We start from the raw sequence: 19,734 nt of genomic DNA, 5'->3' as shown, positions 1-19,734 counted from the left end.
ATGTGGAGCTCCATATTAGTGATTTTTTTTTAATACAATCCTTGGATTTGGTTCCTGAGCCACCCTATTCTGTTCAATATTTTGTCTGCTTTTTCACTTGACTATATGAAAAAAGCTTCAGGATATTGCATGTGGTTTATTTAACGGAGGTTTTACAGAACCATTCTGAATCTCACCATAGTACCCATTTTAAAAAAAAGCACTTTTATCTGAGGCTTGCCTTAATACTTCTGCAGGAGGAGAAATACTCTTGGTGTTAATGAAATGCCTTACATACCACAGAATTTTATTTTCCATTTTATCTCATTTGTCTCAAGCCTATGTTTTTCTCAGCTATGTCAGGAAGTAAGAATTTTCCTTGTTCCTAATCCATCCATTTCATTTATCTGGTTACCTTTTCCTTTTCATTTTGTGTGTTTGGAGCAATGTCACGTAAGCCAGTTGTTCATCCTACAGTGGATTTTTTAAAGCTTGCGTCTGTTTCCAATTTTACTGGCTTGACAGATGTCTATGCCTCATATTAAGATTAAATTAGCTTCCTGAGACAGTCTATACCTCATACAACCGTTTCGTTTTTTTCCGCACTCTGCTGTGCCACTACAAGCCTGTCTTTTACTAAAGAGAAATGCAATTTTCCAATTTCACATGTGTTAGTTTTACATTTTCAGCTATACCGACATCTATCCACTGGTTCCCACTGCCTTTAGTTTTAAACAGGAAAAAACCTTGACAGTGCAGCACATTTCCCAGATAGCATATCGGCTTCAGTAAAGCCTTGCCCACCCATTCATGAGACGGAGGTCCTACCTGGGGTGCTGAACATTGGTCCTGAACCTGCTACTGATGCCTGTCTTCATTTTACTGTTTTATGGATCATCACTCTCCCTTTTGTCTACATCAGGTCATCATAATCACTGATGTGCTCGCCATACTGTGGGATTACAGTAGGGAAGAGACAGAGCTCATTTTTTACTTATTTGTGTGCACATCTTCATTTAAGAAATGTTTATTCTATTAAAGGAGAATAGTAGCAGTCTGAAGTCACTTCAGCAAGCCCAGCTGTATTCTTTTGCAGATGTCTGTAATAAAGCCAGGCAGCTGAGTAATTTTGTAGAGGACCAGCTTAATCCTAGCATTGTTTCTCTAGGGATGCAGCATATTTACCCCATTACAGAGCTGAAGAAGCTGGTTTTGGAAATCATTCTGACAGCTTATGCTACTCCCTCACCAAACTGAAGGTGAAGACAAGACACCTCTTTTTCAGGGCAAATCATAGATACGGTAAATCTAGTGAAAGGTCTAGAAAATGTCACCCTTCATTTACTGCACTTGGTTTCTGTTTTACAGGACTTGGTTTCTGTCTTTTTTTTTTTTTTTAGACATTTAAACATCTGAGTATTTCTTGAGCTTCAAATACTGATATGTTCTTTAAAGATTTGCATAGCTGCTTATAGACAGGCTTCCAATTCTGTGGAAAATTAAGAAAAATCTGCAATTTCCTTCTAGGACAGATTGAGCTAGCGATACATTTATCTCTGCATTCAACTCTTAGCTATATCTTTGTCCAGTTTATATATTTAACAGAAAGCATATTACAGGAAAAATAGCTTTAAGATTAAATACCAAGACTGAAAAGAAACTTTTTTTACTCCCACTCTCCACTTTCATCCTCTGAATGTGATAACTGGGACTCATTCTGCTAGACAGCCAATTAGGTTGGAGATGCAGTGTAATTTTCCTTCCCAACAACGAATTTGCAAATCCCATATGAAGGGACATGCTGTAATTTAGGAAGTTGTTACAAAAAGGAGCTGCAACACTACATGTGAGAGACCTGTTCATCACTGGATAGCCTCTTGGTGCTGTCCTCTAACTCCTGGGCTGTTGATTTAGGAAGGGATCATGCCAACAACCAAAATAGTCAGGGGCTAAGAGCATAACTGAAAGCTGGCATAAATCTGCTTCAGCCCTGACAGTGAGATCTGTGACGTGTCACTACACAGGACAATATGGGGCTATACCTTGGCCATGTTGCTGGGGGCGGGGGGGGTGTGGGCAGTCTGTATGGCTGCTTATCCGCCTTTCCGAGTGTAATTGAAAAGCAATTGACACAGCTCCGACTGACTGACAAATCTCTCACTGATTTTTCTTGATTGATATCTGTTGAATGATGTCTTCAGTGGATGTATGTAATTTCAAAACTTGCAATAAATTGTGGACAACTTACGTCTCTTGCAAGAAACTTGCCTCCTGGGTATGGCTCCAAGCTCTATATGAAATACTGACAGCTTGCAAGCAATTTGTTTTCCAGCTCAGAACTTTTCTAGACGAGTCTTTTCTTTATCAGTGTAAATGTTTGTATATACATATACATACACACGTATATGTACACATTTGAAACATTCAGTCTGTGTAGTGTTGCATCTTATAACTAATGGAGGAAAAACTCTACAGGATTCCGCAGTGGCTGCAAGTTTATAATACATCTGGCTCAGATATGGTATGACAGATGTTCAGAATACGCTTATTTGTTCGCCATTTTAAGATGATTAAGCTGAATTTGGTTTAGATTCTAATACTTTAAATTAGCCATGGAGTTTACAGACTGCTCTAATTTTCAGTTTTGTAGCAGAGATTCCAAGCAGAAATCCACGTACTTTCAAAATTTTAATAACTTATATGTTGATGCTACTTTTCTGTATTCTATTGAGCTAATATTATCTAAAATATTAGACAAACTGCAAGATTATTTATTTTCTGTGGGAATGGAGCAATGAAGCAAATATTTTACGTATGGTATGTGGTTGGTGTAATTTTTACTTCTATTTTATTCCTTTTGTGTATATACATGGATAGTGTGTGTGGTTTTGAGACTTTGTCTGTAGTTGAAATAATCACTTTGAATCATAGAATCATAGAATGGTTCATGTTGGAAGGCACCTTTAAAGGTCATCTAGTCCAACCTCCCTGACATGGGCAGGATACCTTCCACTAGATCTGGTTGTTCAAAATCCCATCCAACCTGGTCTTGAACTACCAGGGTTTGGACATCCACAACTTTTCTGGGCAACCTGTTCTGGTGTCTCACCACCCTCACAGTAAACAATTTCTTCCTAATACCTAATCTAAATCCACCCTTTTTCACTTTAAAAACATTATCCCTCATCCTATCACTACAGTCCCTGATAAAGAGTCCCTCCTCATCTTTCTGTAGATGCCCCTTAAGTATTGGAAGGCTGCTATAAGGTCTCCCTGGAGCCTTCCCCTCTCTAGGTTAAACAACCCCAACCCTCTTAGCCTGTCCTCTTATAGGAGGTGCTCCAGCCCCCTGATCATCTTTACCGCCCTCCTCTGGACCTGCTCAAGCAGGTCCATGTCCTTCTTGCGCTAGGGCCCCCAGAGCTGGACGCAGTACTCCAGGTGGTGGTCTCACAAGAGCAGAGCAGAGGGGCAGAATCACCTCCCTCGACCTGCTGGCCACGCTGCTTTTGATGCAGCCCATGAATGTACTTGTATGCTTTTGAAATCATAGAATAATTTATTCTGGAAGGAATCAGTGTAGGTTGTCTTGTTCAACCTTCTCCTCAAAGCAGCTCCAGTAAGATTAGGGTGCTCAGTGCTTTGTCTAGCCAAAGCTGAGTATGTCCAAGGATCAAATCTCCACAACCTCCCCTGAACAACCTGTTCCAGTGTCTGACCACTCTCAGAGTAAAATAGTTTTTCCTTATATTTAAAGGAATTTCACATGTTGCAAGTTGTGTGTTTTTCCTCTTATCCTACCACTGTATTACCTTTGAGAAGAATTTGACTCTGTCTTCTCTATGTCCTACCATTAAGCAGCAGAAGACAGCAGTAAGGTCTCCCTTTACCCATCTCTTGTTAAGGCTGAAGAGACCCAGCTTTCTCAGCCTCACTATATTTTGTGCACTCAAGCCCCTCCGCACCCTGGTAGCCCTTCACTGGACATGCTCCAGTCTTTTTATACTGGTGTGCTAGTTTTGACTGGGATAGAGTTAATTATTTCCATAGTAGCTAGTATGGGGCTAAGTTTTGGATTTGTGCTGGAAACAGTGTTGATAATACAGGGATGTTTTCGTTATTGCTGAGCAGTGCTTATGCGGGGTCAAGGCCTTTTCTGCTTCTCACACCACCCTATCAGCAAGTATTCTGGGGGTACACAAGAATTTGGGAGGGGATGCAGCTGGGACAGCTGACACCAACTGACCAAAGGGATATTCCATACCATATGACGCCATGCTCAGCGTATAAAGCTGGGGGAAGAAGAAGGAAGGGGGGGACATTTGGAGTGATGGTGTCTGTCTTCCCATGTAACCGTTCTGCGTGATGGAGCCCTGCTTTCCTGGAGATGGCTGAACACCTGCCTGCCAATGGGAAGTAGTGAATGAATTCCTTGTTCTGCTTTGCTTGTGTGTGTGCAGCTCTTGCTTTACGTATTAAACTGTCCTTATCTCAACCCACGAGTTTTCTGACTTTTACCCTTCCGATTCTCTCCCCCATCCCACTGGTCAGGGGAGTGAGGGAGTGGCTGTGTGGTGCTTAGTTGCTGGCTAGGGCTAAACCACGACAGTTTTGGAGCCCCAAACTGTATGCAGCACTCCAGATGGGTGTCACAAATGCCGAATAAAAAAGAAGGATCTCTCTCCTCGACCTCCCGGCTGCAGTCCTGCCAATGCAGCCCAAGGGGAAGATTTTTGCTGCCAGGGCACATGGCTGGCTCAGTTTACAACCATTCTTGGCAAATCTTCTAGGAAAAATATGTACTGCTTATTTCTTTTAAGCAATCATAGTAAAATATTCAAAGAAAAATCCTTATGTGAAATCACAGCTGCTTATATCACAGATGTGACGTGCAGCATCAGGCAGTGGCACTGGGTGACAGGGAAACACCTTTGGCCCCCATTTCTGCTTGGGAGCATCTGTTTGCAGAATGCATCTGGATTAGGGACATCCCTGCACTGCCGGCATCGGAGCATATAATGTGTGCAGTCAGTCTGTTTCAGTGGTTACCCTGTCGCGGGGTTGCAATGAAATATGTTCCCTGGTGCTCTTGTCAGCAACAAACAGCCTGTACTCAGAGCATGCTGCCAGGCAATAACCATTTTATTATTTGTATACTTCGTCTTTTTGCTAAATGCCCAATCTGGAGTTCAAAAATATATGTGAAATTCATGATATCCATAAAGATTACACTCTGTAGTAAGAGGACACTTATACATATTTTAAAAATACTTACTATATTATTAATACTAGCTATAAGTGCATAACATGGGCTGAGCTCTTAAGGAATCTTGAGCAACACTCTGGACTGCTGTTATGGGCCGAACCTAATTACTTAAAATGAAATTTGGTTCATGGTCATTTCATTTAGGTACTCAAAAGCTGTTGTAGATGTGATACTGGACGTATGAGCTATAGCTACAAGAAAGTGTTCTCTAAATGGACCAACAAAGCTCAGGTGGATCTTTGATTTTTGACAAACCATTTGCAATGGATTACTTGAAGAATATCAGTGGAATGAGTTAAATCTTTACAGGTTTATTTTAATCTATAGTGTTCTAAGCTGCTTAGAAGTAAACACTATTACTATCTAAAAATAAATATTAATAATTTAATAACCCTTTGTAAAAGGCATATATTTATAAATTTACACTTAATTGTTGCTCTTGGCAGTAGGATTGAACTGAAAAAATATAGTTATGTATTTGCTTTAAGTTAGTTGCTTTCTTCAAAAAGGTTTTGCTTTTGCCTGTATACAGTTTTAGCTGAGTACTGCTTGGCAAGCTGACTGCAGCTTCTATTAGCATCTATTGATGATGTTATTGAACCTGTTTGACTAAACTGATAAAAATACAGCTACACAGACGAAAACAGTAGGCTCTACCTAATATCCATAAACACAAAAAAATAAATGTATTAATTGATGTAAAAACCAGTCCATGTAGCCTTATCAAAATAGCTGTTGCCTTTAAATAAAACTAACCCCATTACTATTAAAAAGCTATAGTACAAGACCATGGTTGTGAAATTAAGCTTTCATAAGTATGGTGTTGGCTCCCTGTGGAATTTGTTAAAGATAAAACCTATGAACTCACTATAAGTTCTTTGCTTTCAGAGAACTAGCTGGGTGGTGGTATTTGAATGAAGAATTAATTGATGTCTTGTTTTATTAATATCATTAAACACGTAGCCGCCTTCTATTTACTGAACACTATTTTAATTGTGACAGTTAATGACAATAACAGTAATATAATAACATAATGCACTAGTGAGTTAGCTGGTGGAAGTTACATTTTCCATTTCCAGATGGGGTTTTCCCCTGTAATTCTGACTATCTAGTTTGAGGCTTTTAGGGCCTTTTTTCTTCATTTATTCCCAGATAAATTTGGTCAGATAAAACTCTGTATTTTCAATGATCTCTGTGTTAATTGTGAATTTTTGGAGTGTCTACAAATCTACAGGTCTTAGTTAAAGGATACACTTTAAACTGGCTTTGCCGATATTTCTCAAAGTAGCTTCATAATGCTCTCCATACCCAAGAATTACAACTAATACATTCTGAACTACCTGTAGGGTTAGCCTAAAATCACATGTAATGCATCAAATGGTTACAAATTAATCATTTTAGCCTCTCAGGTCTGACATATTCTTTTTTTCAAATATTCTTTTATTAATTTTTAGGTATGTATTTCTGTACACACTGAAAATGTATAAGCAATGGTTTTAAAAAATTAGTCAGAGCGTCAGCTGACCTTTGGCAAAACAGCAGAATAATAGTAGCTTTAATCTGCACTTTAGATCATACTCTTTTTCCCTCTGACTTGTGATCATTGAAAATACACTGCATACCTGTTTTCAAAAGTGTATTTTTTCATTACTTATAATTTTTATCATTACTACGAAATTCTACTGATCTTTAGAAACTGAAAATATTTTGTGCATCCCCTCTTATAATTAACTTTTTTCCTTGCCCATTAAAAAAATATCCCAGATTATATGCACTCTGGAAGTCAGTGACTGGAAATAATTCTTGAGTTATTTATGCTGGACAGGGAACTGAAAATGAACTTTCATTGTGATATCATGGCAAAAACAATTAATGAGACTTTTGGGGTTCTTTTTTTTCAGATCAGAAAGACCTTCTGTCATCTGTATACATGTATATAGTGAAAAAATACCTAAATAAATAAAATAAATAAATAATAGTAGTCTCTTATCTGGCAGGTGAAAGTATTGCAAAAGCCAGGGTATGAAAGCTGAATCAAGCTTAAATAATTGGAGCAACTGTTAGCAATCATTAACCACTGAAGCAAACTATTGGGGGAGTGATAATTCCTTATCTCTTTATGTCTTCAAAAACTGTATCAGATGTCTCTCTATAGTATAGCCAAACATAAGCATTAGGCTCAATATCAGGTAAATGAGAGAAGTGTATTTGTCTGTACTATGGAGGCCAGCATATGTTATTTTCACTCTTTTGTGGCATTTCTGGAAGGTCTACAAGCCTTAAGCACAGACCAGATTTGCGTAAATTATATAATAGTCCTTTCTGGTCTCTCTAAATTTTTTAACTTTATGAAAATCCTTACAGATTTGAAACCATAGATATGCATTCAGTTTTTTCAGTGCCACTCATGGTAGCTCAGTTACCAGCCAGCTTTTCAGTGGTAAAATGAGGTACCAGCCAAGGCTGGCACAGGCTGCAACAGAAGAATCGTCAGCCAAAGTGGATGTCACCATTCCAGCTACTCCAGGGCCCTGCTTGTAATGACCAGATCCAAGTGTCTCCAGACACTGTTCATGGCAACTCTGGAATAAAGAGAAGAACAAATAGTATGAGAAGTAACCTACATAAAACCGGAGATTATATTACTGCAGTACTTCAGCTAAAGTAAAGGAAATGAATAAAAGGACAAAGGAAAAAGGTCCAAAGGAAATGGAAACTCAGCAACTGCGTAGATAGAAGGCAGTTATGGGGAGTGGAGGAAGGCACACAAGATCTTAGTTGTCACAGAACAGGGAGAAGAGTAGGTCTCTATCATGAGATGTACTCCTAGCCAGGTCTCCTCTTACTTAGAACAGGTTGCTTTCACCCCAGAAGGAGAAAATTGTTTTGTGGCCAAAGAGCCACAGTGTGGGATGAAAGGTCTTGCCAAGGGAGGCAACATAGACAAGAGAGACAAAAAAGAGTGATGCAAGAGATACAAAAAAAGAACTAGTAAACAAAATCATGGAAAGCCAAGAAAGAGAAAGAATTAAATGAAACAAAGATGAACGTGAGAAATGGAAGAAGAAACAAGATGCAAGCAAAGATGGTGAGGAATGGAAAGGAAGGTGAGAAAAGCTACTTAGTTCTGAAGTTACTAATTTCTCTGTTTGCACTTGTAGTTAACTGTAGATGACACAGGAAGTATAGAAAGAAGTATATATAAAGATGTGCAATATGACAAAAGAGAAGTGAAATGAGTTTAAAAAAGCAGATGGTATAATTGGAAATAATTGTTTAAGGGATCATTCTGTTATCAACATACAGATCAGACTCAGTGGCTGCATGCTAGCACAGAGTCCATGCTAGTGAATGGCTTGCAAGCTGCCTACTGAGAGCGGTCCCTAGGCTGTTCCTGCTGCTGAGCTGTGGCAAGGGGTGGCTCTGGAGACCTTTAGCTGGTTTTGGCCAAATTCATGCCAATATTAGAAATATTCCTGGTCCAGCAGGAAGCAATGTTTCCAGGCTTACTTGAATTTACTAACATGGATGCAGACAGCGAGTCCAGGACAATATCTAAATAGCATGAGAAGTGGAGCTGCACTTCAGTCATAGGAGTAAATCTGGCCACTGAGAAAGGGCAGTGCTCTGAAGGTACTGTAAGGGATGAGCGTTTGATGGAGAGATGGAAAGGACAAAGGCAATCAAACCCAAATACAGGCCTCCTGCTGCAATTCTGGAGATGAATGACAATGAAACTGGGGAGGAGCAATCAAAGCAGGAAAGAAAGGTGGGATTAAATATCAAGATCTCAGCTTTAGCACAGCAGGATTTGAAGTTTCAGATACTCATCCACCAGCAGCATTCCTGTCTGCTCTGCTGCATATGGTTTACTAGGTGATAAAAAAGGCTGCTATTAAAATTAGGCCATGCTGTTAAAAATTAGACACCATTTCCCAAAACCGAACTTCTGGCATGTTTTAAAAGTTTCCGTAGCTCTCTGCAGGAATCATCTTTTCACTATCGTGTGTGCTTCAGTGCCTGAAAACCTTCAAGACATTCATTCCTTCTAAAGCAGAATAGAAGTTGGTTCTAGTCAGCAGCAATATGAACTCGGGCCTTTAATATTCTGTGGGCATATTCTTAAAATGTCAGTGCATATTTTAGCCACTTCACTGCACTTCTGTGCGTCACTTCACGTTTTTGGTTTCTGTTCTGAAGTGCAAATATATGAGACACCACTGAAAAACCTTCAATTGCTATTGTACTGCCTCTGTGGTTTCTTTTGATTCACCATAATAGCTCATCATGGGAACTGCTTCTCTGTACACTTATGTGTATACTGTTCAGCGAAGGTTGTTTGGCAAGATGCATATATCCCTCAAGGGAAAGAAATACTTTTCTTTTCATCTTTTGCCCCCACAACAGGTGTAAACAAGCTCTGTATGGGGAAAAAATCCAGTGTGTTGACAGTTGCTTCCTCCAAAGTTGTTACTCCAAAGATAACATGCTGCCTGCCCTGGCTGGTTTCATATATTGAATTAAAACAAAAAAAAAAAGACATTTCAGTGTATTTATTTTCCATTTAAAATCATTAAAAGTCAACAGAAATGCTTTTGAAAAAAACAAATGAATAATACTGTTTTAAAATGTTGATTCCTTTCAATGCAAGTGCAGTGTTTAGATGACAATTAAATACTCTTAAACAATTAGTGTGAAATAGAAACAGTATTCAAAGTTCTATGATTTTTTTAAAATCAAAAGTACCAAAGTATTATTGAAAAAAGCAACTCCCTGCAATGCCTCAAGGTGCGTGAGATTCTTCAGGAAAAACACTGAACCTCAAACTAAGATCCTGTAAGACAGATCCGCTTCTTTTTTCAAATACATATTTTTATTTTCTTGAACTACTAGCAAACATTGATAGCAATAGTACCTCAGGCATGTCATTCTGGAGGCTAAGTTGGACCAGAGGCATATACGTTTTTCAGGATATGTTTTTTTCTTTCTGTGATAAAATGCTGTATTGTCTGTTGTCCTATAAATTCTATTTACAGAATTTTATGATCAGTTACGTATGAAACATAGTGTTCATATTTCAGCTTTTATTAAACCTCTCTTCAGTAGAGGTAAAGATTTGCTTATTTTTATTTGTTGCCTTCTTTTTTGGTATACTGAAATAGAGAACTAATTTGTGAGTTACACATATTATACACAATCTGGGCATGCCATTCATTTATTTTATTGTTAGGTGAATATTTGGGATGCAACTTTAGAGCTACTGTTGACTATTTAGCCTTTAATTTTTGTGGAAATGCACAGTTCTTAATCTATGTGTGGGTGGCAGCATGGTTCAGAAGATCAGGATCTGGACTGCAAGCAAGATTTCTGGGTGATGTATTTGGTTCAGTCAGTGACTTGTCAAATGACTATAGGCATTTGCTCTTGGCCTCAGTTTCCTTACAGATGAAGTAGAAGTGACAACACTAGATTTCCTTTGCAAACTGCCTTGAAAGCTGGGAATGTAAAACTAAGTGGAAGGATCATGTTCCACCATAAATCAGCACAAAAATATAATTACAGAGGTAATTATATCTCTGCTGGATGAAAACTAGCTAGCCCAGGTACAGAAATAGTAATGCTGCCTCTGTACAGAGCTCAGCATGAATTGCAAAACCCACCCAGGACCTGAGAAAATATCCTGTTGGCTAACCTGCACAGAATTTGAAATCAGCACATCGATACCAAGAAGAAGGTTTAAAGTTGCTGCTGCATGTCTGGGTGAGCTGCAGCCCTACTTCTGACTGTAGAAGATTATTTAGAAGTTAAATACACAAGACTTAGTAGAAAAGTATTAATCAAGAGTTGACAGTGTAAAACATTTCAAGAGTGAAACCCTGAACATCAGATAAATCCTGAAATATTCAGAATAACTTTAAATGCAAGTCTGCCTGGCTCACTTGCTGTGTATGAGATACCCACTCCGGCTCCTTTGCCATGTTCATATGCATGTTCTGCATCCAGATCTTCTGAATTCCAAGCACAGCGCCTGTCTCCCTCTCCCTCCCTCCACGTGAGATATTGCTGTTTGCCCTCACCTGCCACCTACTCAGCGGCCAGGTTGTCATGGTGTAATGGAGCAGAAAAGAGGTTGCACCATTGCCCTGCCATGAAGGGATGGGCTTTCTAGCAGTTTTTGCGTTCAAGGAGAGCACACGTGACAGTTCCAGCCGAGCACCATGCCTTGCCCTTATTTTATGACTTCATCAGAATTCAGACATACGTGAGGTTTCTTACACAGTAGAAAAACAGAGACTTGATCAATATAGTATGCTCAGAACTGAAGCTTCAAAGACAGGGGGTTTTTAACAGTACTTAATAGGCCTTCAAATAATTAGCAGTGAGCATAAATCTAGGGAAAGGCTTGGTCTCGTTTTCAAGAAACTGAATACAGAATTCAGGCACAGCTACCCAGATGTAAAACCCACAGTATAAAGGAGCTTAAAATTGTCGAGTAGTTCCTGAATAAATGAGTGGCTGTGCATGAAGTGATTGGAAAGGGATAATATTAGCATATAATCTTTGCCAATGTATGGCACTGAATATATAGTTATTACTAGAGCTCCTTAGTATCATTTCAGACAAGATTTTCTCTACAGCATTTCTACCTGGCTTTGTGATATAACAACTTGTGGTCAACCGATGAAAAAGGAATTATGTAACCAAAAGAAAATTAAAATCTAAGTATAAACAAATTTCCATGGTGTGTGATGATATATGTCATTCCAAAACGCAGTAGTACAAGTAAAGTAAAAAGAGATGGTGCAGAACAGATTACATTGCAAAACTTTCTGCAAGTTCACATAGCTTTTTCTGTCAGCTTCCAACGGGTCTAGATTCCCATGTGAACACAGTCAGGCAGCTGACTGCCTGGAAAGCATGATAACTGCCACATTGCAAAAACTCTTTTTATGTATAAATATCTCTTCTGTGTAATACAAATATACTGCAGAAAGCATTTCTCTGTATCTCTGCCTCATCAACTCAATTTTCAAATTTCATGTAAAAAACCTATCTCCTCTTTGACTGCCTACTCACCCACCTTCTCTGTGCTTATATTTTTTGGCTTTTTCCCTGTTATTTATTTCTAGAAACCATTTAGACATCTGAAAGATGTTATATAAAATTAAACTCTATTCAGTAAGACCCATCCAGCAAAACAAATACCGAATGCCTAAGCCGACGCTATATTAGAGCTGCTTTCACAGATAGTTGGGTTAGTACAGCAATCTGACATTGAGGTCTTTTTTTAATACCTCTTCAGCTGCCTTTCAATATTTTCTCCTTTCTTCTTTTCCTCTGCTTTCTGCTGTCCCTGTAACGCTCTAAGGGGAAATCAGCTCTGTGTGGAGAAGTAGCAGCATCAGTCTGGGGAAGGCAGCGGTGGAAGTGATGCCGGGTTGCTGCAGCACACAGCTCAGCAGCAGCAGCACAGCCAGCTGCCTTCGGCAGGGCAATGCCTGATTATGCTCAGTGCACTGGCTGCCCAGCACGGGCTGGAAAGGAAAGAAAGAGAGGAAACCAGTGATACTGCCTTACACCTGAGATGAAACGTTAGCTCTCATTTGTAACACAGAATGGTATGATGAAAACCTGCCTGAGAACAATCACATTTGACCTTTAAAAGTTTTGCTTTTAGAGACTACCCTCTCTGTTTTGTTTTGTTGGGTTTTTTTTTAGGCAACAAGCCTTCATTGAACGTAAAGGATGAGCAGGTTTTCCCTTTGCTCTTATCTTCCAAATTTCTTATTGGGTTAAGTACTTTCTCCTGCACTTTATTAGAGCCAGTATTTTCCAAAATCAAGGAGTCCTACAGTCCATACACTTCCTCAGGCACAGGGAACCCTAATCATGGACCTGACCCTCCTTCAGCAAAGTCCATGGTAAGACCTTTCTGACCTGGAGACTGGCTAAGCCTCTTTGTGTGCTCACAAGTACAGCTTCCATCAGTGGAGGAGTTTTCAGTGGAGAAGCCAGTGAGAGTGGAAACAGTCCCTATGGGGTAAATTCAGTTCCAACTGTCAGTGGTCATTGGCTTTGATGGCTGCTGCACACTGGTTTTATATCATGACATTAAGCAGGCAGGAGGCTGCTGTAGTAGCATTAAGGCATGCAACACAAGCTTTGTATCTTCTGTAGTCTGCGACTTTTGAAGCACGATCAGATATTTTACAAATGGTATCTAATACAGGAAGAGAGGGTAGCATTCATTTACAACAAGAGAGAAAGGGAACTGAAGCAAATGTTTAGGAGTAGCGGGAAACTACAACCACTTGAAACAAAGACATTTTTTATTAGATGTGATATTAAAAGTCAGGGGGAACAGGGGAAGATGAATGCTGTGCAGAGTTGTTAATTAGGAAAACAAATGTAAAAGAACTTTCTTATTTCTGCCATTCCATAAATTGGACTAAGCTGATGATGAGCATTTAGTTCTTTAGAATACAGCAGTTACTGTTCCAGTACATTGGAAGAAAACTCTGTATGGGATGCAAAATATTTCACATTAAAAATATTTCTCCTAAAATTACTCAAAATATTGATATGCCTACATAACCATGAACTAATTAAAGAAGAAATTAAGTTACTAATTTCAATGGCTTACATTTGACTGTTATTCTCTATATCTAAATTCGGTGAATGTTGTACAGCATTTTAACCTTCTGATTTTGAGCTTTGAAATTCTTTTGCCAATTACTGAAGTGGTTTTAAAGATTATAATGGACACAGTTAATTGAAAACCATTCTTTGTATTAATATCCTACAAGAATACTGTTCAATACTACTTTTGTACTTCTGTATACTGTATACTGTTACTATGACATAGTTGGGAAAGGACAGCTGAAAAATGAAAAATTAATTTGTTAAGACTGAGGAAAGCAGAAGGAGAACTGAAGGATTATACTGTGACTTTTCCCCAAAGGTGTTTAGAAATGGCATCTGATTTGCCATCCTTCATTCCTCATATATGAAGAAATGTTTCAGTTAGGAGTTACACATTACCTCTGATTTACCAAATACACTATTAGTAATTTAGCTTTCCTCCTTGAGAACCCGTAAAACTTTTGGGTGAATATTGTCTGATCTGAAGATTTCTTAGTGTTCCTTGTGCTAATAGTTTTCACAGCCCCATCAAGAGCCACTTAAATTGCAGACAGATGTTTATTAAGTCCTTCCTCACAAAGGAAAGGTTTAGGTCATAGGAACCTTCCCACTTTCTTCAGCAGTGAACATTGCTCAGTACTTTTCCATTTCGATTCCCTTTAATGGCTTTGTCCTCCTTGTGCCTTCCTTTTATACATCCTGATCACCAGTTTGCCCTACAGACTCTTTGGAAGTTTTTATTCTCCTGCTGAGTTTGAAGAATGATTTAATATTAATTTTTATTCTTTTACTATTCATTCCTCACCTGTTCTTCTTATTGTATTTTTATATCTACTTGGCCAGAATTTAAAAGTTTGGGGGTTGTGGGTTTTTTGGGGGAGGTGGTTTGTTTTTTTTTTTTTAATTTTCCTCATTTGGGTATACCATTAGCTTTGTCTCACATTATCAAGGTCTTAATAGGGATATATACAGCTGCTGTGCTTACAGTAAGGCATTTTCTTCTTACTGTTTGTAAGGATTTAACTGTTTGAACTGCTCCTCTTGGCAACTTACTTTTTAACAATTTCCCTCATTTTTACCAGTTTCCTTTTTTTTGAAGCTCAACACTCCAATTTAGTGGACTGTTGGCCTTTATTATTATTGTAGGTATTTCCAGTTCCTAGTTCCCAATGGCCACTGCTAGAGAGCCTCTCTTTGCCTGGAGCACTTTGAAAGAGAACCTGTGCATTACGCACAACCCAGCCCAGGGCTGCATTTCCTACTGCGGGCTCCCTAATCAGCTGTTTCTCTATTTCCTGCAGGAGCCACTGATAGTATCTAAAAATTCGCTGCTTCACATCCGGATATGACATTTGTCTAGTCTGTCTGAGAGTAATTAAAGTCTCTCGTTACAGTTGTATTTCCTGCTTCTGTATCTCTTTCAGCATATGCCAGTCAATGTTGCTCTCCCAGTTAAGTCACTGATAATATAGATCCAATACTATATTCTTATTGTTAGGACTGAAACATGAATTCATATGTAACCTTCTCTTTGGGTCACTTTCATTGGACTTTCATCTTGCAGAGAGAGAAGCAGGATATACGCAGATTAAGAATAAGCAATTATTTACTAGCTATTGCACACAATAGGGAAATGAAGACTAATGAGCTACTAGGCTAAGCATTAATATGCTCATCCCCACTTCACTGAAGTAGCAGTAGAGCCTTTCCTGGCCAGACTATTGTCAGTCAGAAGGAAAGGGTTATCCATGGTTGCTCCCTGGTCCTTGTGCTACACATCCACACTGTCTTGTTGCTGTCTTTGGAGTCTCTGTTTTCCAATACCCTCTGTATTTTCACTTTTTTATCTTGCATGGTTTAGCTCACATACTTTCTTTCACCTTCACAAGAGTTTCCTGAGTAGGACAGAGCCAAACTAGAGCCATGTTGTACCAGACCAGGCCCTGGATCACAGACATCTGAGCCCTAGAGCTGAGTGCTATTCATATAGGCTCCCTGTGACACTCTGAGGTGTTTGGTTCATTCACTTGATTTCAGGTCTTAATATGTGAGCCTCCTCTATGACCAGTGGAATTTATTCTACCTTTCTTGCGTATGTTGGTTTTTAGCATTGCAATGGTCCACCAAGCATTTTAAAAAGCTAGAAAAACAATATCTTAATTTAGGGGTAGATTTCATTCTAGTTCTGCCAACTTACTCCTTAGTGTGCTGGCATTGGAGCAGAAGCAAATGCTGCTGCTCTGGTTCCCGTTTGTGAGTTCCAGTCTGAATGGCACTGTATGTGTTTGATTACCTGTGTGACAATGTGCTAAACAGCCATGTTTTCAAAATTGAAAATTTGGTATTTCTTTGGCCAAGGTGAAATTGAACCTGAAAGAAAAGATTTAATTTCATTTAAAGTGTCTCATTTAAGTGTCTTTGCATATGAAATATGCATCACTTTTGCATGTGAAAATGCTGCGGTTTTGCATCCTTCTCACTCTTAGCCCTAAGGTCCGGGGCACTGAAGATGATGCTAACATTCCTGTGAGGGGTGGCATGGCTGCCTGTGTTGGAGGGCAGCTGGGAGGCTGCACAGATGTGTAGGACCAGAGCAGGCTGCTGGGAAGAGCTGGCACAAGTCCTGTTGAGGGTACTCCCCTGCTGTCCCCCTCGGCACCTGGCTTGCCATCCCCTGTGAGCAGCCCCCTCTGCGTGCCCCCGACAGGCAGGGACCCAGCACCAGGGTCTACTGGCATGCAGTTCCTGAGCGCATGGGGGAAGAGCCCCCAGCATAGGTTCCCAAAACCTCTTTTTCCTGCAGCCTGGTCCATGGTTGAACTAGAGCAAAGCTGACCATGAGCACAGGCAGCCAAACCTTCAGGGGGTGGGGCAGCAGGCGAGGTTGCAGAGCCCATTAGTGTAATCAGGACCCTGACATCCATTATTTTTTAAGATTTATTTTCATTTCCTTCTTTCTTCACAGTCTTTTCTGGTGATCTTGCATTCTCAGACATATTCAATTTAACTTCATGAAGCATTACACCTCCAGCTGCCTTTCCAACATCTTTCCTTGATTTGCCTTTTATCACTCCAACTACCTCACCTGTGTATCATGTTTATTGATATGGCTGGGAGGAAGGACATCCATCTCCTGTTTGCTACATATTTACCAATAGCTCAAGTACATTTGTCTTATTATGGAAAATCAGCCTGCTCCTCAGTTCTTTTCCCTTTCTGTTCCATTTCTAATCTCCCATCTCTCTCCTTCAAAACATAATTTTTTCTCACTGTGATCACCACTAGCCAAAGGACCCCATGCTGGTTACTCTTTGAATAGGGGACGTGTCTGTTGGATGCTCCTCTGGGGTGACCTGCCACCCCTCACCACACCACATTTATCCCAAGTTCGCTCTTTGACTCCCTCTCTCATGTAATAGATTCGAGGCTTCCATCCTTCATTTCCATATTACTAAACAATCACCTCTGCCTCCAAATAAATTTTCAATTTTTAAAAAATTTTCCTCTTCATCTCCTCTTGCAGCTGGCTTCCCTTCCCTTCTGTGCTTTTTGTTGCACCTCTCCTGGGCTCCTCCATTTTTCCTCAGCTGTCACAAGCGACACCAGACACCATCCATGATGGGCTGGGGTAGCAAATACCCAGTTCTGCATCAACTCATGGAGCTTCACTCTGTGCCCAATCACGGGCTATCACCACCGCGGGCACTTGCAGCCTGCCTCGAGCACGAGTCTCTCCGTGCGCCTGCAGCTCTCATAGCCATCAGATGGTCGTTTGCCCTCACGCTGCTCCTCTGCTCTTATAGCTTGGCTGCTCTGATACCTGACAGGATTACCCAAAGTTCACATGCTAACACTACCATCAACCAAGCCCAGCCCATGCCAGCTGCCACATTAACTTATTTCACTGAAGACTTGGAGAAATCTCTCCACCCGTAGCTCCTGCATCTTTGGAAATGTCAGTTTCTTTTGTTTTAATTAGACTAGGACTCTTTAATCAACTTTTTAATAAGAATTTTTAATTAAAAACACTCCTTATGTATACACAAATATAACTGTATACATATACGTATACACAAACACACACACATATATAAAATAAAAGCTGTGTGAAACACCCCTTTATACATGGAAAGCCTGCAAAAGAAAGTAGGGATTAATACCAGAAGCAGTTACCACTCCATTCCCATGAGGTTGCTCAAGCAGTGAGCTATTATGGCATTAGAGTGTAAAGTATCACAGCTACAGAAAAGCGATGTCTTATATTTTAATTTCAGTGATTTGTAGTAAGTATACTTTTTTTCCTTTGTGTGACTGTGGGATTGATACCAAATCATTTATTGGCCATGTGCTAGCAATCATCCTGAGGTCCTTGTCAAATTTTGTAATGAATTCTTCTCAGTTCAGCACTTGGTTTTGTATAATGGGAAGTCTGCCAAGTTCTGAAATTTGATTTAAAGCTTTTAGCTAATTGTACTTCTTTTCTATTAGTTTCATTTAACAAATTTGTTGCAGTGAAACTGAAGCTTATGTCCTTGTTTTTCTTCTAAAACAGAATAAATTGCTATAAAATACAGTAGGGAAGCAACACTTTCACCAGTAAAGCTCACACCCTCAAAATATTAAATCAGAATCCCTTTTTCTAGGCAACAAATGCGGTCCATTACTAAAAATAAACAAATATATAAGCTGCTGAGATTGTGCCCACAATTTTATTGAAATTTAATTTCACAAGAACTTTGACACAAGAGTTTTTTGGAAGTTCTGATGGCTCTAGGGAATAATGAAATTCAGTTTATACAACATGAGGATATTGACACATCTTCTTTGCTTGGACCAATAATCTTTTCTAATTAATTCATGCTGATCAATGACTTGCTTCAAAATAATAATCCACAGTGGAAAAGGTGACGTCAAAGATAAGAAATGAAGGGGAAGTATGAGTGCAAATACAGGCCAGGATCAGCTTAGGTTCTTGGGAACTCCTGGGACCATCGTGGAAAATTTTGCCAAGATGCAGAGGACTCTACACTGCATGTACAGTGAGTCTGATATTACTGGAGATGTGATGGAGAGTCCTTTCTGCACCTGAGGAAAATTCAGTGTGATGGGCAGGGTGTCAGTGGGGTGGATTAAGCTGGGCCTTGGAGCTTAAAGACAGCTCTGAGCCAAGTCTTTATCACTGGTGAGTAGTTTCTGTTGCTGGTACACTATTCTGTACAATTCCTAAACCATACTGTCATCATATTAGCCTCAGCTTCTGACAGCTATGATGATAATCTAAATTTAAGTGAACTTTGCTCATTTTCTGCTCAATGTATCTCCAAATACTTCCTTGGTAATTATTATTCAAAATTGCACTTAGAAAACTTATAAAAAAAATAAATTGCACTTAAATTTATTAGTGTGCCTGGGAAACGTTTACAAGGAAAAGTAACTAAGTAAATGCTAATGAAGCCATTAATACTTGACAGACTTCACACTAGTTCATTTTTCTTTCAGTGAAAGAGAACTGAATTTTTTTTTTTTTTTACCCGAGTCTTATGGTAAAACTTATAGAGCAGCTATCCACCCAGATACTTTTTCAAATGAAAGACCAGGAATGGCAGTGTTTCATTTATTTCATGTCTGGAACTGATGAAAGGGAACCTGCACAGAGATCCTTTTCCAATGCTTTTCACAGCTAAGGAAAAAAAAAAAAAAAACAAAACCAACAAAAAAACCCCAATTCTGTTTCAAACAAAAATATTGAATGATAGATCGAATCCCAAAGCTTTTATGTCTGTTCTACAGTTGCCTAATATCACTTGCTGTAGTGCAAAAAGGGGTTGTGCAATTTAACACATGAC

This window comes from Pelecanus crispus, chromosome 1 (assembly GCF_030463565.1).
Source record: "Pelecanus crispus isolate bPelCri1 chromosome 1, bPelCri1.pri, whole genome shotgun sequence".
NCBI lineage: Eukaryota > Metazoa > Chordata > Aves > Pelecaniformes > Pelecanidae > Pelecanus > Pelecanus crispus.
The sequence above is the reverse complement of the archived record's forward strand: the minus strand, read 5'-3'. Positions refer to the sequence as shown.